Consider the following 22,547-nt stretch of genomic DNA (forward strand, 5'->3'; position numbering starts at 1 on the left):
TTGGTTATTTGTTTCTAGTGGAAAGATTTCATAATATCTTGTAACACATTATAACTACTAGCAAACATGGCGGATAGCAATGGTATGGAGATAGTCCTCAATATGACTGACTCCATTATATCAGAAAAGACCTGATAACGAGACTGACTTCCGTAGTATACCATACGGATAACGAAGACCTAGTCTTGCCCTGTGATTAGGAATAAGTGTGAACGAAAAAAGTGTAAGTGTTTGTATGAATGACAGGAAATGACTATGGGAATCCCGCAGAACAATGCTATACTGCCTCGGATATAGCATATTATTATTTACGTCATTAGTTTTTTTTTTGTTTTTTTTTTACATCCGCTAGTCCTGATTAGTATACCCATAGTGCCTAGCGTACCAGCTTAGCGTACACGTACCATAGTATGTATCAAATGTATATTGTAAATAGTGTAAATATGTAAATATTGTAAATATCAATACAGCTCACAAATGACGAGAAGAACCCTAGCAGAAGTAGTGTGACGTAGGTATGGGCTCTCCCACTTTTCGCACGGGGGTTTCAAATGACATCACGGAATAGCACACAGACAACTACCCGGAGTAGCAGACGACATCTAAGTATAGACTACACCTCAAAAACCGAAAACGGACTTGACCGTGTTATTGACCTTTCCTCGCTACCGCTGTTTTAGGGTTCTTCTCGTCATCTGTGAGCTGTATATACAGTTATTGAAAATAAAAATATTGTAGATATATACCTATAGGTATACTAGAGAAATGCAAAAGGGATATAATTGATTAATTACATAATTTATTATATACATTTTAAAAATTCACAATAATCTCAATTTCAATGTGTTTTATTCCTATGCCTATATACAAAGAATTATTGGTATAATATCCATAAGTATATGTATTCTATAAAAGATAAAGGAAGAATACATATGATTCTATTCACAAGCATATCAGTTATCGCTAGGCAATCAATAACTGTGAGATTTTTATTATTCTTAATATTACATCATATTTCATTAAATTATTATTTTTATTAAAAAAATAACTGATATTCTGGAACGTTAAGGTTACATAGTTTGCCCTTCAAATAGTATTTATTCAAATACTCTGCAGCCACAGGTATTAATACAGGTAAAGTGAATTCATTAACTGGCGGCTCTGGACAATAATCGAAAAAAGCAGGATCCCTTTGCACCAGATGCCATGAGTGACAAAAAAATGAACAATCAAGTGCAGGTAAACCGAACCTTTGTCATAATCTATGAAGGTGACATAACAAATTGTTCAATCACACCCAGGTAAACCGACCTTTTTTGTACCTGTAGTCTCATTACTCTAGGTAAAGTATTCTCATTACGCTAATTGCGCATTTTTCGTGAGGTATGTATTACCTCCTACCAGAGAGACCTTTTCTAAATATATAAAATAAATGTAGTAATGTTTAGCGGCCAACTCCTACTAGACAACTATATGAATTCGATAAGTGGTACATAAGTGGCCTATAGCCTAACTAAGACTTTTATTACATTATCGGCATCAGGGAAAGAAGGGGTTGGGTGGGAAGAGATGACATGTACAAATAATCAAGCACGGCCAATATTAGTGTCTAATCCATAGTTGTCGGGGTTATTGAGGTGGATAGTGACACTGCCGATTCCGTTTAACTCCAAGTTTAGCCCCATCAGCATCAGGGTGGAAAGGGGCGACATTTACGAATATTTATCATTACACTTTCAATGAAATGGGTATCTAAAGGGGAAAGTGGTTCAAATAATTTCCATAAACTTATTTTCTATTCTCCTAGTGCGTAGAAAAATATTTCAGATAGTAATTACAGGATAAAAGGACATTCGATCTCTAAAGCAAAAAGGTATGAGGAGGTGGAGATTAGAGAATCACGATTTTTCGTAAACAAGTCGCATGTCTCACCTTTGCATCGTCCTATGGGGGACGCGGCACAAGTTCTAAATTGCACAAGACCTAAAAACCATTTCTCGACACAAGTCCTAAACGGCACTAGACCTAAAAATCTCTTGTGACGTTATCATCGCGTCCGATTCCATGTCAGAAGGGCCCGGACAAAAGGGCGAGGACAGAAAGGCCCGAGTCAAAACGGCCCCGCGTCAAAAGGGCCCGGGTCAAAAGGGCCCTGCGTCAAAAGGGCCCGGGTCAAAAGGGCCTCGCGTCAAAAGGGCCTTGCGTCAAAACTGCCCGGGTCAAAAGGGCCCTGCGACAAAAGCGCCCGGGTCAAAAGGGCACGCAACAAAAGGGCCTGAGTCTAAAGGGCCTCTCCCTCAAAACGGCCCCGCGAGAAAAGGGCCCGAGTCAAAAGAGCCTCCTGTCAAAAGGGTCCCGCGAAAAAGGGCTTGAGTGGAAAGAGCCCGGGTAGAAATAGTTCCACGGCCAGAAAGCCTGAAATCAAAACAGAAGTGGAAATCAAAGATGCACGAGTGGATAGTGCCAACTTAGTAAGTAGAAGTGATTGTCTAATAGAAGGGAGAATATCAGTGGTTATTAGAGACAAAAAGGAAACTTGAATGGTGATCTTAATTTTGTTTGGTTGCTGTTTGTTCTGCAACAATCTCTATCGCTTAAGTCGTTTCTCGATGAAAGTTTGCTTTCAACCGCGTCTCTCTGAGTTTTTTTGTAGACGTGGAAGACCCGGGTTCGATTCCCGGCGGGATCTCATGTGGTTCGAATTCCACGTTAATCAGTAGGTCCACATCTCATACAGCCTCGCTGCTGAAAGGGATGCTAAAGTGAAAATCATATCATATCATATCTCTAAGTTTGTATTCTCGAGACCTAGCCCAATCAGACTATCTATTAATGACTGTTCCCTTAGTTCTAAAATTCAATTTCTGCCCCTGAATCAAAGTAGAAAAATACGTATTATATGAATAATATTATCTTGAAAACGTTTCTTTAATTTTGGTGTAAGAACATACATGTGGATCTCCATACAGGGTTAGTCAAAAGTATTGGGACAGAACAATAATAACGACACGCGTGGACGGGAGAAAATCAAATGTTGCAATTGGTGTTATTGCAAAAACTGCATTGGCTTGGAGTGTGGTCACCGTGGAAGCCATTTTGAATTACACTATATTGCGGATCGTCAATTTTTTAATGGAAAAGGCTATGATCTTACACTTCAGTTTAGGCTTTATATTTCCACAAATGTGAAGGTGAACTCATTTTTGACACATTACCATTTGTTTATGAGACAGGGTGACATATGTATCTAATAGAAAAAAAAGTATCATGACAGGGCAGTAACAAAGAGACAAATGGACAAAGGAAAAGTAAATGTTACAGGTTGGTATTGGTGTTAAAACTGCGTTAAATGATCATGGCACCCAACTTGAATTCCGCATATTATATACCATAAAATATTTTCAAATAGACAAAGGTACTTGTGTCACATAAATTTAGGCTAGAATCTGGCTACAAACGATAATATGAATTAGGGATGCGCACGAGACAAGATTTGAGGCTGTCTCGTCTCAAAAATGTACTGTAAATGTGATGTCTTGACTCGAAAAACGTGCATTTTTCTATTGGAAGAGCTGTCTCGTCTCGGATATTCTCAGGAAAATTCTGTCTCGACTCGTCTCTTGCGCATTCCTTACTGAGTCGACTTTTGACCGATCTCTATTCATTTACGCGATAGTGTGTGCTAAGTTTGACATTTGTTTCTAGTAGAAGAAAGTATTTAGACAGGTAACTAATAAATAGTACTTCATTGTGTTCTTAACGTTTCTGTTCGTTTGCTTACGTTTGTAAAATATTGAGAAGTTACCACGTATGTATAACATATTTTAATAGTAAGTATATTTGTGATTAATTGTTACTTTACGACTATAAAGCAATAGAATGCTTTAATGTGCAGTTTCGAATATTTGGTAGAGCTCAACAACGTCGTTCAAATAGTAGTGGGTGATAACGATGTTTCTTCTGGTCAGTGTGTTGTACCATGCAGAGTTAATACGGGAAGGATATAATGGTAGAATTGCTAGAAAGAAACCATGTATACCCAAATTAAGAAATATAAGATACTTAGATTTTCTAGAGCTTTTGAAAATAAACTCAAAAACTGGTGGGAATGTTTTTATCGGTGAATTTAAGTTAAACCTGCATGAATATGATGGTAGAATAATAGTGTTTTGACAAGTAAATACAGAAATAAATGTCAAGAACTTCCAGCCTGCTTTAAAATACAGAAGAAATATATATCTTAACGTTCTTAGAAGGACTTCTAATTTTATCAAGATATTGATCCCAAACAAAGTATATGTTGTAAAGAAAAGATTGCTTTAAAACTGCTCAAAAGTTCGCTAAACCCCACCACACAGTACCGGCTTTAATCCCATTGAGAATCTTTGGAGCGAATTGCAACGTAAGGTCAATATATACGAGTTAGGGTGAAAGAAGGTTTGAGAAAAGCATTACATACAGATTGGAACAATATTTCCCCACACTACATCAAGAAAATTGTAACAACGATGCAGAAATGCTTAAGGAAAGTTATAAATCATTGTGTGTTTGCTATTAAATACTAACTGTATTAACTTGGAGGAATAAAATAATTTTAGAGGACATTTTATAGTAGTTTATTAATAATATCTGAATATTTATGTGATCAACAGTGTCCACATCCCCATTCAATGTAGTTTTTGCAACAACACACACTTGCAACATTTGCTTTTCCTCCGCCACATTATTATTTTATTGTCCTGATACTTTTGTCTACTACACACTAATGTCAAACATAGCACACTTTCCTCGTAAAAGAATGAGGATTGGTAAAGAATGAATCATATTCTCGTTTGTAGGAAAATTCAATCCTAAATTGATGTGCTAAACATACTCCTTTCCATTTAAAAATATTATGTGATATCCAATATGGCGAATCTAGGATGGCTGTCATTATGTCCACGCCCTCACTCAGTGTAGTTTTCGCATCAACCTGCAACCTTTTACTTTTCTACGTCTACGTGTCTCTTTGCCTGTCCAGATACTTTGGTCTACTAGATACAAATGTCAAACGTAGCACCCTATCTCGCAAACGAATGAAGATAGATTTTAAAAAATGAGTTCTTCTTCTCATCCGTGGGAACATTCTAGCCTAAATTGATGTGTCAAACCCACCTCTTTCCATTCAAAAGATATTGAGTGATATCAAATATCGCAGAATCCACCATCTGCAATATTTACTTTACCTCCGTCCACGCGTATCGTTATTACTGGTCTGTCGTAACATTTTTACTAACCCTATATTTTTTCCACATGTATGTTCTTTCAACACAAATAAACAGGTATGTCCACGTAATATTTTTCATCTAATAAGTATTTTTATACTTCTGAAGTTTTGCAGGCTATATCTCAGATTTCTTGACATGGGGCCTTTTTGTTAGGGGGCCCTTTTGACCAGGGTCCTTTTGACTCAGGCCTTTATGACTGCAGCCCTTTTGACTAAGGCCTTTCTGTCCTCGCCCTTTTGTTCGGGCCCTTCTGACGTGACACCGGTTATAGGATAGGAAGAGATCATATACAGAGGTACAACAGTTATTTAATGCTACATTTTCCGACCATAATCCAATTTCGAAATCAACTGCCTAAGAGACCATTAAATGTTTTGCAGAAAGGTACCGCATGCGATCAGGAAGGCCGAAACAATGTAGCAATTTGGCAGTTTCTTTTAATTTACAATCTTTTGTGGAAATTCCTCATTCATTGATAACCAGAGTTGCTAACAAGCTAGGTGTTTCCCAGAGTTCAGCGCAATGAATTTTTGTACACTATGCTCTTTATGTATTTGGTCTAGGAATTAATTCGTGCGGGTGGACAAGAGATGGCGCAACGAACGGAGCGTCCCACAGTTCCGTGTATCCACACATGTGTTGCAAACCCCTGTCATCGCGTATCGTTCGTAGTATAGGGCAGTGGATTAAAGCGTCAACAACACCAGTTTGTAGTTAAGTGAACATGGCGCAATTTGTGCCTGATAAAGTGTTTTTGCGGGGTGTCCTGCTGCATTACTTTAACATGCAGAAAAGTGCGACTGAAAGTCATCGTATTTTGGTGGAAGTGTATGGTGACCATGCTCTAGCTGAGCGAACGTGTCAGAAGTGGTTTGCACGGTTTAGAAGTGGTGATTTCGGCTTGGCAGACCAAGAGCGAGCTGGACAGCCAAAAAAAATTCAAGACGAAGAATTGACAGCATTGCTCGAGCAGGATTCGTGTCAAACGCAGGAACAACTTGCAGCAGCATTAGGCGTTGATCAAACAACAGTCTCCAAACGCTTGAAAGCCATGGGAATGATTCAAAAGATGTCACATTGGGTTCCACCTGAATTGAAAGACAGAGACGTTGAAAGACGAAAAACCATTTGCGAATTGCTGCTTCAACGACAGAGCAGAAAGGGGTTTCTGCATCGAATTATTACGGGTGATGAGAAGTGGATCCATTACGAGAACCCTAAACGAAAAAAGGCCTGGGTGAAACCAGGTGAACCAGGTCCATCACAACCAAAACGAGATATTCACTGTGCAAAGGTTATGCTGTGCATATGGTGGAATATGAAAGGTGTGGTGTACTATGAGCTGCTGCAACCGGGTGAAACTATGAATGGAGAACGTTATCGACGACAATTAATGCGTTTGAAGCAAGCTCTGGCCAGAACACGACCAGAATGGGAGAACAGACATGATAAACTTATTGTTCAACATGATAACGCTCGCCCACATGTCGCAAAACCGGTCAAAACCTATTTAGAAAATGTCGGATGGGAAGTTTTACCCCACCCGCCGTATTCACCAGACGTTGCTCCTTCGGACTACTACTTGTTCGATTGCATGAACAACGATTTGATTGGACAGCGGTTTACTTCTTCAGAAGATATCGAAACATGGGTCTCTGACTGGATCGCTTCCAAGGATGAGGACTTCTTTCGCCACGGAATCCCTACATTGCCTGACAGATGGGCGAAAGTGGTGGCTAGCGATGGACAATATTTTTCTTAAGGTATTTATGTATTTTGTGTTTGTACTACAGCTTCAATGTGTGCGTACCAACCGCACGAATTAATTCCTAGACCAAATAAAGTCATTCTGAAGTATGATTAGTACCATACTAAAGAGTTCGATTAACATATGTTAATTGCAGTAGTCAAACCTTTAGTATGACGCTAATCATACGTCAAAACGACTCTGCATAAGGCGGTATAAATTGAAACCCTAGGAGAATGCGTTTAGTGCATGAAATAACGGAAGACGACTTTGATCACCGCATTGAGTTTTGCGAAGTAATGATATGAAATATCGATGACAGCAATATTGTCGTAAATGACATGGTATTCTCTGGTAACTTTCAGACTGTCAGTATAACGTCCCACATTATGCCCTTTAGGATGATGATTAAAGCAAGTGAATGATGATGAAAGAACGGGTGAAATCAAAAGGAAACGAGGGTACCCCGGGAAAACTCACCTATACAATATTGTCCACCACAACCTTACTTGGTCGGGAATCGAACCAGTAGTCTTACACACCAGAGCTAAGCGTTCTACCACTGAACCACCGTGCCCCTCCCTCCGGTATTCTTTGATGAAGTGATATTTACCTTATATGGTCTGGTGAACCGAAAAAATTATCACTATTGGAGCGATGAAAACCCACATTGATGGGATGTTATTTCGAAGAACAGAAGTGCAGAAGCTACTGACAGAAATAAACTACATTCTTAATTAGAAATATTACGAATGATATAAGAGATATGTTAAATTAAAAGTAGGAATGCAAAATATTTTTTGAATACGAACTGTGGTTTAATTAGGAATACAGCTGGTAAATAATAATATTGGACTACAAAGGTATTCAGAAGTCTTGCTAGAGGAAATATAAATATATTGAGATTATTATTATTATTATTATTATTATTATTATTATTATTATTATTATTATTATTATTATTATTATCGAATTGAAAATTCAATGGTGTATCTAAAATCAGGTAAAAGATCAGAAAAAGTACGTGTAGCCAACAAGCGGTAAGAAATGTGTGAAGTATTAAGGGCTTGCATTGAGGGTGCCAGGTAAACATGATTGGGAGCCACTGATATACGACATTGCATTGAGGACGACCCCTTCTGTACACGTCGTTCTTTGTCTAGGCCTTACTGACATGGAATCAAATAAAAAATAATGAAACAAGAAGTATATTATAAACAAAAAACTATTATATATATTTTCTCCACTAAATCTCATCAAATTATATATATAGATATATATAATATTAACAACTTGACTTCGGTGAACATTACATTATTCTTATTATATATTATCGGTGCTAACCTAACACGAAGCCTTATAATAAGGATTTAAAAACAGCTGAAAGACAAATGACAAACATTACAAACAAATAGCATTTGTTTGTATTTTCTGTTGCATCTGATCAGATTTTATACGTATATAATTATTTTACATTACAGTATATTTTTTGAACAACTTGACTTTGATTAACATTACACTATGATCATTATATTTTAGAAGTACCAATCTTGCATAAAGCCTTACAGTAAGATAAAAAGAGTGAAAAAAGACATTACTAACAAAAAGTATTTTTGAGATAAACATATTACATTTATTATATTTGAAAAGTACTTACTTAACATGAATCCTTAGGAAAAAAAATCTTCATATCTTGTCGATTAAATTGGGTCTAAAAGGGCCAGTGTCACTTGTTGGCAAAAAAAATGAGATGTTCGTCAAATTTTAACGCCTATAAATGGATATTTTCTTTTGCAAGAAAAGCAAATGATAATATGAATAGTATATATACTCCAAACTACTTCGTGTTGACATTAGCCCTTTTAGTCCCAAGTCGCAGATATATAAAGTATGTGAACTTACATTGAAAAATTCTGGCTACTTTAATGTTTTGAAATTCTTCCAACTTATATTGGACATAAGTTTATTATCATTTTTGCTTAACTTTCCAAATGCCAAATACGATTGACATTTGTCTCAAACTGCTTGCGTGGATTGCAAATTAAAATTGTGAACCAAGCCACGAAGATATTTCTCTAAAGGTCTTTGAGTATACTCCTGTACAATAGTACGTACTCGGCTTGCAGTTACTCTGTATTTTTTTCTGCCGGTGGTCAATACTTGTCTAGCAACTTCTATTAATTTGATCAACAGAGTGCTCCTTTAACCGTGTATATTCGACGATAACCGTTTACGATAAGATAAAATTCGTTGCGCCATATAATTTTATGATAAAATTACGCGCATCTCTTTACTTTATTTCATAGTTCTATCATATTCACTTTTTAATATTCGGCGACAGTTGCCATCGAAATTCATACAGTTATACGCAAAATAATAATAATAATAATAATAATAATAATAATAATAATAGACCTAATAATAATAATAATAATAATAATAATAATAATAATAATAATAATAATAATAATAATAATAATATAATAATAAATAATAATAATAATAATAATAATAATAATAATAATAATAACAGAATTACAATATCAATTACATAAACAATACCTTCGGATAAAGAAAAAAATAACTGTCACGCTGGGATTTGAACCCGAGTCACTGAAATGGCAGTTCTCTGCTTTCACACTTGATACAAAGATAAGAAAATAAACTAGTAGCTATGTTACATAAACATAGCACACACTATTTCTACACGTGTTGATGCAATTCAAAGAATGCGAAAATAATGTCTGCCGGCTTTTCTTCTTTAGAAATTAGAAGTCACGGTGAGGAAGAATTGCAGTAATATAAATCGGGACCAGTTAAAAACAATGAGGTAGCCTCATCTTGAAGAACGCTTCGCGATATTTTCCTCATTGACGAAGGTCTATATCACTTGTTTTTGAGTTAAAGAAGGAAACCTCGAGTAAGTCATTATGACATTCATAAGGAACACATTCTTATACGAGTATTAGTACGGGTATTTTGTGTATAGTCTTACATGCAATGCTTTTAACTAGCTAATAGTTTAGGCGGAAGATGAAGTGACGAGGTGGGTAAGTTTTTAACGCATTGAACTTATATTCGGCGGACCCGCGTTCAAATCCCGGTCATTTTCTAACTTTTTCAAATGTTTCAATTTCAATTTCAATACATACTCAGTGTGACAACCAAGATTTTCTCTCCTCCAGAAAGAAAAAAAATATTGGAATGAGGAGAATTGGAGAAGGTCTCTCAATGAAGGCAATCATTTACTAACTTATTTCCAGCAGTTGTTCTAGATTTGATATTTTCGTCTACTTTCAAGCATTTTCTGATTTATGTGTGATCAGTGTTTTTATTTCTTTGAATATACAGTATATAGTGAAATAATACATTACATACACAACAATATTGAGATTAACATATGATGTTCATTGGACAACACGCTCTAAACCAGAGAGGTTCATCTCAGAATGGAGAAATGTTTCGTGCGTCATCTACTCACAATTTTACTTGCATAAAGACTGGATTCAGTGCTACCAACTGTTGTCAGTGCCGAGAAAAGTTACGTGTAAATTGGGTTGCATCTGTCCAGGCGTTCTATCAACTGCAAATTACCTGGACCCCAAGTTATGGAATTAGAGCACTTAGGGTGGAGAGACTTTTGTTGTTGGGTGTACATAGATTTTCCTAACACAAGTAACACAATCTGCTATTGATCTAAAATATTCCAAGTATTTTTTCCTCTTTCTCTTTCTTTCCTTCTTTCCTTTTATTTCTTACTCCCGAATTTTGCGCCACCTTACTTCGGCAGCCAGGGTCGTTGCTCCGCTCACCCGCACCATGACACGGCACTGATCAATACCTACCTGCAACACTTTTCTCTGTTCACATGAATCGTAACTGGGCTGTTGTAATAACTTTGACTAACACTGTATACAGATATACATGTACGTTCTTTCAACACAAAGCAGGTGGTGTCCACTGAATACTTTTAATCTAATAAAACGCTATATCTCAGGCTTTTTTGATGTGAGGCCCTTTGATCGCGGGGTCCTTTTGACTCGGGGCCCCTTTTGGCTCAGGGCCTTTTTGACTCGCGCCCTTTTGCCGGGGACCCTTTTGACCCGGCATCTTTGGACGCAGGGCCATTTTGACTCGGGCCCTTATGACCGGGGCCCTTTTGACGCGGGGCCCTTTTGACGCGGGGCCCTTTTGACTCGGGCCCTTATGACCGGGGCTCTTTTGACGCGTGGCCGTTTTGACTCGGGCCCTTATAACCGGGGCTTTTTTGACGCGGGGCCCTTTTGACTCGGGCCCTTATGACCGGGGCCCTTTTGACGCGGGGCCCTTTTGACTCGGGCCCTTATGACCGGGGCCCTTTTGACGCGGGGCCCTTTTGACTCGGGCTCTTTTGAGTCGGGCCCTTATGACCGGGGCCCTTTTGACGCGGGGCCGTTTTGACTCGGGCCTTTTTGTCCTCGCCCTTTTGTCCGGGCCCTTCTGACGTGACACCTCGCGTCCGTGCCAAGAATGCTATCAACCTGTTAGTCAAAGTTTTAGACATACTGTTTCATATTACAGAACCAGATTCTAGCTTAGTTATTACAATTAATTTGTATAAGTACATATTCTATCGTTCTGAAATAAAATAAATAAACCTATTGTCCTTTCGTGCTCTTTGCATGATAGCATTCGTATGGAGACAAAATTATAACTGCCTGTCAAATGTGATTCCCAGATCTTTCATAATGTCTGTTCTTTTCTATTTCCACACCATTGATCTCGTATTAGTAACATAATATTGTATTTTAGTTATATACGTCATCAATTTTGCTTTCTTTCTACTGATTTGAACAAGGATCTTATAAAATAGAGGATCTGTCCTTACAACAAAATCTTGAAGCTATACGTCACAGTTTTGCCATCCCTACTCCACCCAATAGGATCGCAATGTTTTGAGCCAACAATCATAGCGGAAATGAAAGTAGCCAATCAGACGATGGCATAAACGAGAGTAACCAATCAGACGTGCCGATTCTCGGTTGTTTTTTGGCTTTATTGATTTAATAGGATGAAGATACATATGGGCAGATCATCTATTTTATAAGATCCTTGGATTTGAAGTAAATTATTTTTACACATATAATTATTTTATTCAAGTCTTTCTGTAGCAAATAGTTGTCATACTAGTATATAATTAAACTACTCTTTGTTCATTACCATTATTAATAATAATTTTAGTATTACTAACATAGCTGTTACCGTTGGCATTAACTAATAATAATAATAATAATAATAATAATAATAATAATAATAATAATAATAATAATAATAATAATAATAATAATAATAATAATAATAATAATATATTTCAGATAAATTACATTTTTGAGACCTGAGCCATTGATTGTACGTGAAGTTAAATCAAAGGTTATGTCACGGATGGTAAATGATAGCTTAACACCCAAAACAAACTCATGGCTCCCCAAATGGGGTTTAGTCTGTTTTATGTTTATTAAACGTGTTTAATAATTACAACAAATTAAGAATGTTTAGAATAGAATGTGAAAGAAAACACATTTAAAAAATAAACTACGTCAACATGTTAAAATTAATTAAAAGAACCTAATTAATCGTCCACTTTGTACTCTCATTTGCTTAACTGGACGAACCGAGACATAAAGGAAAAGAGTTTTCTGCCCAAACCTCATAAGCAGTGGGAAATTTTTATATTATAGAAATTGACCCTCTTTCCTCTTATACTGCTTGTAGACGATCCAAGAAAGCTTGAACAAGACTTGTTCAAGACCATTCAAGACTATTTGATGAAAAAGACGTCAGCACTGACATCATTTTAGTCTTGAATTCAATAGTTTCGTTCAAGAAATTTCGTTTCGGTCCTGTTCTAATGCTGTTTGTAGACGATCCAAGAGAGCTTGAACAAGACCATTCAATACCTCAAATTTACACGTTCAAAGGAGTGTTGTTCGAGACACTTGAACAAGAGTCTCGAACGGACTTGAAACAACTTTTACACGATCATAGAGGTATTGAACCTGTTTTATATTCTTGTTAATAGATGGCAGATCAAAACAAGAGACTGTAACTATGAAAACAAATGAAAGCGAAACTGCGTACTGATTTAGTTCAGACCTGCGCATGAATAGCTATAATATTAGGATATTTTTCGTAGCTTTCTGCAGGCATTTGTAATTTAATAGATTATATTAAATAATTTAGAAAACAGGTCAATTGATTTTGCAGCAATCCCATCGAATTTTCACGAAGTAGTTTGTCCCTTTTACATTAAATGTGAGTTAGGTTGGTGACGTTAAAAAAGTAAAGTGCTACTTAGGTATAAAATCGTTCCCTATACTAAGCTTTTTTTTTTTAAAAAAAAAACTGATTCTTTAAATGGCGTGCTGATGACAGAACCACACTCAAAAAAAAAAAAAAAAATCAAACTGTTTTCTAAAATTGTGTGTATCACGAGGCAATGACAGCCATTTGATGATATTTATGCTTTAGCATCGAAGACTGTTTTAAGAAAAGGCTGAAATCACAGAAAACCAAACGAAGCAATGATATTTTTCAGCTACAGGAATTACCGCCCATATCTGCATTAGACTTTCTTCACAAATCTATTCCTGATTTGGTACTGGTTAAAAATAACCTGTCAAACGAATAGTAATTTTACTGTTAAAATGTGTGAGTGTGTATGAAGGAGAATTATCTGAGATACCGTAATAATTCGGGAACCTGGTTTGTTTCTTTATGGTGCTACAATAACTTGTCAAACGACTAACAGAGAACCCTAGCAGGACTTTATAAACGTTAGTCTCATTTCGTCATTCATAGGGCTCCAATACACATTTAAACAAGAGCAACAATTCTGGTGAAGACACATTTTGTTTCTCATCATTATATGGGTCAGAGGCATTTTATTAGAAGAAAATCAATACAACAATCACAATTATTTTTTCAATAAAAACAAACTATTTAAAGGATCCTGGGTCACACACAAACCCTTTCTCAACAGCCAATGAGAATTCAGAAATTTATTTCCGGTGAAAGCAAATTTCATTTTAATGATTTACAATTGTGATATTCGCCACCTGTCAAAACAGAATAAATTTCAATCTTGATTTTGATAAAAGCAGACTTTTGGTAAACTGGTACTTAAAGATTTTTTTTTTTTTTTTTTTTTTTTTACAAATATATGAATGTCAGCTTATTGAGGTGCCCTATAATTGAATGTAAATATTCAACTTGAATGCTATTTTTATATGGAAAGGATTATATATTATAGGCCTAGGCTTATTATTTTTTTTAAAAAAATAATAAGTCTCATATTTATTTAAATCAATAATTTAGGGAAGTTAAGAGTGGTTTTCCAAGTGAATACAGACCGAAAAAAAAAACAGCGGTATTTATCAGTTTGGACCCGCTTGCTACGAAGAGATTAGCGGGAGATCGCACCAATGGAAGCTTTTTACTTACCTCACGGAAATGGATCTGCCGTTAATGACAGAGCACTGGGCGCATGAGGATAAACTGAGAAGTGTCCAAGCTTGTCGTCGTCCAACCTTGTCGGGAGCGACCAAAATTAAGTGTCCAGACTTGTCGTCGTCCAACCTTGTCTGCGTCCCAATATCATGCAACTTTACGTTTGATTTTCTTTTCCATTTATTTTTTCCGCCTGTAAAAATGTGTTCCTTACCAATGTAGAATACTGAATCTTACTCATAAATTTTCACAATTGCGGCCCCTTTAAACTTAACGTGTACTATGTATGTATGACCATCAACCATCAATATTAAGAGCAATTTCTTAATATCAAAGACACCGACACATAAAACGTCCTTGTGCTCAGGTGACAATATTTCCAATTCATAAACAATTAATCACGGGCTACGAGGGAATTCTAATGATTCCAAAAATTATAAGATGAAATGATACCATACATGTTGAAATTTATCCACTGGAATTTTATACCTATTAAAACTTACTGAAATGACAATGACCACTTTTGTTGCATTGTTTTGAGAATTCAATTTAAGCACTTATGTATTCCAAAAGAGGAAATATGAGACTACGTGGGAAAATTGGTTTTCAAAGTGGGAATATTTTCCCAGGTGTGAAACACTGGAATGCGAAGGAAGTAATTGACTAAAAAATGTGTCTGTATTTGATATATGTTGTGTTTGTTTAGAATTTAATTGAATGTGTGTGAAAGGTGTTTATTTTGTTTAATTGGAGTTCAGTCTTAACGTCTGGACTTGCTGTTTTAAAAAATAATTTATGTTACGGTAGGTTGTATGTGAGAGCTCACTACATTGATCGTAGTATAACGTGCCACATTTTGTGGTCGATTGCGCTAAACAGCAAAGTACTTGCATGTTACATAATGTTTCTATATATGAATTTGTACTTGCGAAAATTTCTTCAAAGATTTCTTTGCTGTGGAGAACGTATGAAATTCCACACTTTATATGCTTTAGCATCATGCAAATTGTTCAAGCAGTTCCAGTCATTAAATATTGTAATACTACTTAACGTTCCATATGCATACACGCGCCAATGATTTCGATTGACGGTATAGATATAATTTAGATGCGCAATGTTATGTAGGACTTGACAGCACATACATCTTTCACAATAAGGAAACCAGTATTCGGAATAATTTTGTGTAAACGATTTCAGTTCTAGTCAAGTGTCCAGACCAGAAATTAGAAAGTAAAGCATGAAAGGGATCACGTGTACGTCTTAATAATGATTACTAGTAAGTCGCCAGACATGCATTCTGTATAATTTGTGTAAACTGGCATGTAATGCCCCTGTTCTTATTGCGTTATTTATATGGTTGGGTAAAATTTTAAAGAGTTGGCATATAGAGCTCTGTAATTTTGAACTGGTCGAGCTTCAGTGAAATAATTATAGACCCGCAGATTGAGTTTGTGTATCAACTACGATTGACAGAAATGAACTTAATTTCAAGAACAATGATGTATACTACCTACCTTTTATGGTACCAGTGTGACTTATGACATGCGGGTATACTTTACAGGATCACCGAAGGTTAATCTTCCGCAGATGGTGACCCCGGGATTGACTCACATGAACCTCTTTTCAACGTTGTATAACTATTTATTTGTTATTTTAATATACCTTAAGTAGATTTCTGACGGCAAGGTTCTAGGACATAGGTCCCGCTACCCCTTTAGCTGTAATAAAGACAGAGAACAATGTGGCCTGCGGGGCTCTACCCCGCTTTAACTCTCTAATGCTCGCTCGGCAATACTGTGTGGATTATATGTTAAACTTTGGTACAGAAAGGAACCAACCTAGATTCTAATCTATATAGGAGGACCTGTCTTCTAGAAACTTCCCTTTCTGACTCTTTCATTTCCTCGTTCAGTCTTAACTGTTGATCAAAAATATTTCTCATTTTCATATTTATGTGTATTCTTCACTGGATATATATTCATCTGTATTGCATTTCAGCGCAAAATTAGTACTTTCCAACTGCTAAGTGCTGCCGCAACTACGCGCTGTTCAGAAATAACGAAAACAATTAATCTTTACCTTCTCATGTTTCTAACCAGCTGTATAAACCATACTCTACTACAGTATTACATTGATAAACTTTTAGAGAGGAGACTTAGGGGCAGAGTTCTCTATCAAATACATGTCCCGGGGATATCAAAAATCACAAAACGTAGACCTATATAAAAATACTGCTTTCCTGTATTTGGTTGCCACACTAGAGGATACTTATATTCATGAAAGAAGAGCTTCTCTTAGCAGGAAATGAATTTTTACTGCCTTTGAAAGTTCCTTAGTAGAAAAACTATGTTAATGGGTGCAGATTGGCTTTAGGAGGACAGAATATAACTAGTGTGTGCACATATGGCATAAATACTGAAGTGCATGAAACACGAATTAACTTTAAAACACAGACCAACTTGTGCTAGGTGCTTACTAAAAGCCACGAATCCTATCCAACGGAGTAGGCAGATACGCAACAATTGGAGTCTAGCGGCAACGTAGGTGCGTCTGTAGTGAACAGGCGCGTCAGTGACGGTTGGTATGCGCACAAAATTGTAGCGGAAAAACAGTTTATATGGCATACGAACAAATAACTTACGTGTGGCACAGCTTTACGACACTTCTATAACCACTTCGGACAGTGTATACATGTAACACTTCATTTCATCATATCTTTCTAACAGAGTACTATGTGGTAAGAAGCATGCTTTGCATTACGTATTTCTACCTTATTATATATGTAAGAGGTAAGATCCCGAGATAGTTTCGTTACTTGTACAATCCTGTTGTGAAATCAAGTAACACATTTCTTCCTTACAAATTCATGCCTCCATAAAATAGGATGGCATCCAAAATTTTCCTTCATTTCACCATATTTGATTCAGACGGAACTGAACTCTTATTAGTTTCCTCTCTACATTTCTATATGTTCCTATATTATCGCAGCATACGCGTACAAGGTTAATTAATGAGACAGTGGGTTTGAAACGCTGCCATATTGCCTGTTTACTTAATATCGCATCAATACACGAACTCATATGGTCCAGAATTTAACTTGCTTTTTCTCCCTGATTAAATACCCCACATTGATAACTTCTATTACTTTTTTTTTTTTTTGGTATTCTCATGCTCACCTTTTTTCTGCTTATTTGTCCCTGAATTCGTATTTCGGGGCTGCCGTCTGCGACAGTTAACCTCCATTGGGTATATGCATGGCAGAAACAATGAAACTTTTAGATGGAGGAATTCCTTGGGTGCAGTTTTATAAGATATTCATTTCCACCCGCGATGCATTCACATAAAGTAAATAAGCCGTACAGGGTTACTAGATGAAAACATTACAAGTGCTATAGTATAGCCTATTGATATTTCTGAGTACTCACAATAATGTTTACAGCAGAATTTGTTCTTTTACGAGAGTTATTTTTTATATGCATTTAAACAGTACGATGTACATTAAGATACAGGTAAATAAAACACACGTACAATCACATTCGAAGTACAAACAGATTGCACACCAAATACCATGATTACTAGTTCATCTTCAGTAATTCATGGTACAGTTCGATGCATAGAAAATGTTACAAACAGGAACAAACCCTTGCGCCGTGTGCTTATGCATTCAGAAATACGTTTTTCATCGACAAATTCTGGCATTCAACCCAACTCACCCCCCTCCACCAACTCCTTGTCTAAAGCAGTGTGTGACGTAATATACTCTTTCCATTAAGACGAAGAAAGAAATAAAACCAGTTTACGATGTTTATAGCTGTAAAACCGTCTCTTTCATTTGTTTGTTCTCAAATGCCTTTCTAGAGCCTGAATAAAACAAAATGTTCCCATTGCTTCATAAACACCCTTATTTGCATTCTTTTCCTTATTCAAAGGCTGCATATCAACCTAGGAAAAGGCTCCTTGTGAAATCTATGGAAATTGTTAATCATGACAGTAGGTTTTGTGCTTCCCAAAGTCTGTAATTCGGGCGCAGAGCTCTAGAAACTACCGACAGAAATGAGTGTTATTCATTTCTTTTCAGTAATTGCAAGCAAATGTTCCTGTTGGCGTCATTTGGGCAGGACAGGAGGATGTAATTTCCCCTTCCTTGAGCTTGATAAAAACATATTGTTTGATCGCATGTATAGTAATTCACTCATAAAGAAAAGATCGATCCCGTCTCGCTCCAAGTAATCTTTTTGGAGAACAAACACCGTGAGTTCTCCCGTTTCCTCCCACTTTCTTCATTCCACCATTTCCTCCATTTCTCATTATCACCGTCTCCTTTAGCCTACCCGACAAAAAACGTGGGACGTAAAATTTAAGATTTCATTTCAGTTTTGAGACTGATCATTATAACGTAGTTTCCTTTGTTACTTAATGCCGGCACGTTTCCTTTGTTGCTTAATGCCGGCACGTTCGATAGCTGAAAGAGTTGTGTTTCATGCATACTCTCACTAGGTGGCAGCATTGTCGTATCGGTAGGTTGGGAGTAATCCGCTGTGTTTTAGACACTTTCTATTTCGCCTCACAACATGCATACAATGGAGGTTACACGAGAAGAACAGTATGGAGCAATGAAGTTTTCTTTTCGCTTGAACCATACAGCTGAAACACACGAAAAGCTCAAGCAAGGTTGTTCCGGAGTCAACAGTCGTCGTACCCAACGGGCATAAACACGGGACATATGGAGGTGATCGTGCATTATTTAAAAAAAAAAAAAAAAAAAAAAAAAAAAAAAACCCTACCATATGAAATTACCAACACTTCACTTAGTTTACGTAATGTTATCCTTCGATCTTCACGGACAATCACAGCAGCAGTACCGTATTGATGTTTCTTTCTGTTACACCAGAGGCCGAAACTCCAGATCCACGTTGCTTAACGCATGAAACTCGTCCTTTGAATTCTTTGAACCACCGAAACACTGTTGCTCGAGAAAATGCATTTTCACCGTGAGCTTCTTTGAGCTTTTCGTATGTTTCAGAAGCTATATGCTTCAAACGAAAACAAAACTTTATTTCTCCATACTATTCTTAACCTCCATTGTATGCATATACACAGCACATTGTAAGGCAAAATGGAAGCAGTGTATAAAAAACACAGCGGATTACTCCCAACTACCGATACGAAAATGCTGCCACCTAGTGAGAATATACATGAAACACAACTCTTTCAACTATCAAACATGTCTGCATTCGGCAGCAAAAGAAACTGCGGTACAATAATCAGTCTCGGTTTTTGTTGCTCAGCCCTTGTATTATGTCGGCGGAGAATCTCACTTGGGTGAGTAATCTCTAATCTTTGGTCATGTTAAAATCTAAAATGACACTGCTTTTAACAACAAACCTAGATAGCACATTGCTAGAACGCTTACATTTGGTTTCAAGAGTCGAAGGTTTGATCCCAAGCCATATGAGTTCATGGACGACATTGAGAGAGAGAGATAGATAGATTCAGATATGGAGAAAGAAAGGAATGATTTACATATACAAGTTTAGAATTGGAGAAAAATACTGATCGGCCAGCATCCGTATTATGACGAAAATTGTGACGTTGTGAAACAGAAGAAGGAAAGGTTCCGAACTGCGAGGATCGCATTAGGCAGTTGTCGAACTAAGATGGAGAACTCTCTCTAGAGCATTAGATGATTGCGTAGGAAGAGAAAGATCTTAAGATCTCAGGAATTAAGAATTTTTTAAAAAAATCTTTAGTTTCTGAGCCGGGTTTCGATCCACGAACCTTTTAGTTATCGAACCATCACTTTATCCATTCAACCACGGAGAATTCTTATGTAGTCTGGCACATACTTTTCCTATAACTACGTACTAGAATGGGATATTCCTAACGTTTGACTCGGTAGATGCGCCGTTCTGATGGGACGCACACCTTTTGTAGCTTAGTTACAAGGTGTGTAATGAACTTTCACTTGTTCAGGAACACTTTTTAAAGTAGTAAAAGTTTATTCCTATTATGTTAATTAAGTTGTATTTGATAGAACTATATGATAAAGTAGTGCCAAATACTTTGCGTCATTATCTGTTATATGAATGTTCAGTGTAAGGAATTCCTATTTGGATGGTCGTAAGTTCGAATCCCGACCATTCTTATTGACTTTTTCTTTTAGCTACGCTCATACTGTGCACTCCAGGAGTTCAAGTTTCAAGTAAATGTAGTTGCCACTAGTGTAAATCGAAATTATTTTCAAATATATTTGTTATTACATGCTTTTTTTGACTTGCGATATTTCCACTTTTATATTAAACCCTACAACCTTAATGTAATTCATTTCACTACGTGATATCATGCTGAATGTTTGCACAACGATGACAGTCGGGCGGTAATTAAAAAAAAAAAAAAAAAAAAAAAATCCATTGCTACCATAGAATGCAACATACCAGGACTCCCATCCCAGGGAACTTCCCTAGGACCAGGAAGTTCAAAGGAATTTGTATATGTATAGCAACTTACTGTGTGTGTGTGTGTGTGTGAGAAGGGAGGGGTAAACCATTCCTAGGAGGGGAAGAGATGACATGTAGAAATGTAATAGAATACTCAAGATATTGGTGTCGAATTCACAGTTTTCTGGTTCGAAGAGATGAATAGTGGCATTTCACATGAGCGCTCCTCACTTGTTTTTAGCCGTACAAAAGTGGAAAATGGTATTTCTTATATACATGGTATGTCTTGTATATTTGAAGAGAAGCTTATGACTACTCAGAGCAGCAGGGACATACAGAGAATGTAGGTCCTGGCCGTCCAGAGTCCCCTGCCCCCCGATATCACTACTTATCTGTAAATTTTACCTATTTTTAGAGATTATGTTAGACATTTTAGTACAGTATGTCCTTATATTGAATTTAGACCCCTCAAAAAGCTTTCAATCCCTGAAATAAATTTCTGCCTATGCCCCTGCAAAACAGTGACGATTTTAGGTGTGATCAGTGGGTAATGCTTCCCTGGAGCAACGACAATGCCCCAGAAATCATATCTCTGATAGGTCCGGATGTGATACCGGTATTTGTGCATTACCACTTTTTACTCTCAGTGTATTGAAACTCAAGCCAAAGGAGCTGTTCGGAAATCTTCGGTTTTTCCTCTGTCCCCCATGCTAATGGATCCAACCTTGGACATGTACTACACCTGGAATGGCACTATTTATGTCAGTGATCTCGAAACCTATGCATTCGACACAAATGTAGAGCGTTTTTGATTCTTTTGCCTGTCACCCTCCCACTGTGACCTCCATGCCAACCAAGGCTTAACTGGTACTTAATCATCATCGACAGTGTGACTATTCTTCTTTGCGACCCCGAAAACTATGAATTTGTCACTAATATCATTCGTATTTGACTACTTTTACATGTCACCTTCCTCCCTTATTAGGGATGGTTTAGTGTCTAACCCCTAACTATGGAGGAATTTTAACCCCTTAATATACCTATAAATTACCATCTGAAAAACAATTATGCGTGGGATATTTTTCGGAGAGGATTCGTTGACTACTTTTTCAATATCAATGTGGTGGCTTTTTTTTCTCGTTTTCCAAACTGAAGATTGCCAAAAAGCTCAACTTCATCTGCACCATTGTGCTATGAATATATTCATAGAGAGATAGAGAAGGAAACGAGAGAATCCATGCACACGGTGTTTGTCCTCTACAAATTTTACTTGGCGCGAGCTGAGATCGAACTTTTCTTATTAGTGAATTACTATACATGTGATCAAACAATATGCATCTATCAACCTCAAGGGAGACCTTCTGTCCTACCCAAATGACTCCAACTGTAACATTGCTTGCAATTACTGAAAAGAAATGAATAACACTCATTTCTGTCGGTAGTTTTTAGAGCTCTGCGCTTGCATTACAGACTTTGGGAAGCACAAAACCTACTGCCATGATTAACAATTTCCATAGATTTCACAGGGAACCTTTTCCTAGGTTGATATGCAGCCTTTGAATAAGGAAAAGAATGCAAATATGGGTGTTTATGAAGCTATGGGAACATTTT

General features: G+C 36.9%; 1 protein-coding gene across 6 annotated transcripts in view; it reads left to right on the forward strand.

Annotated features, from left to right (window-relative positions):
• The first annotated feature begins 15,045 nt into the window (after window positions 1–15,045).
• The window catches only part of LOC145667094 (uncharacterized), a 57,503-nt gene continuing 50,001 nt past the window's right edge, over window positions 15,046–22,547 (forward strand). For 3 of the 6 annotated variants that reach the window (XM_081734821.1, XM_081734815.1, XM_081734820.1), the window contains exon 1: window positions 15,161–15,302. The gene's annotated coding sequence lies outside the window, so the exon portion shown is untranslated. Of the gene's footprint in view, window positions 15,303–15,366; window positions 15,776–22,547 lie in introns of those variants that run through there. The other 3 variants (XM_081734816.1, XM_081734819.1, XM_081734817.1) reach the window with 3 other exon arrangements.

The sequence above is a fragment of the Thermobia domestica genome, chromosome 12, assembly GCF_964235325.1.
Source record: "Thermobia domestica chromosome 12, izTheDome1.hap1.1, whole genome shotgun sequence".
In the NCBI taxonomy this organism is placed as follows: Eukaryota; Metazoa; Arthropoda; class Insecta; order Zygentoma; family Lepismatidae; genus Thermobia; species Thermobia domestica.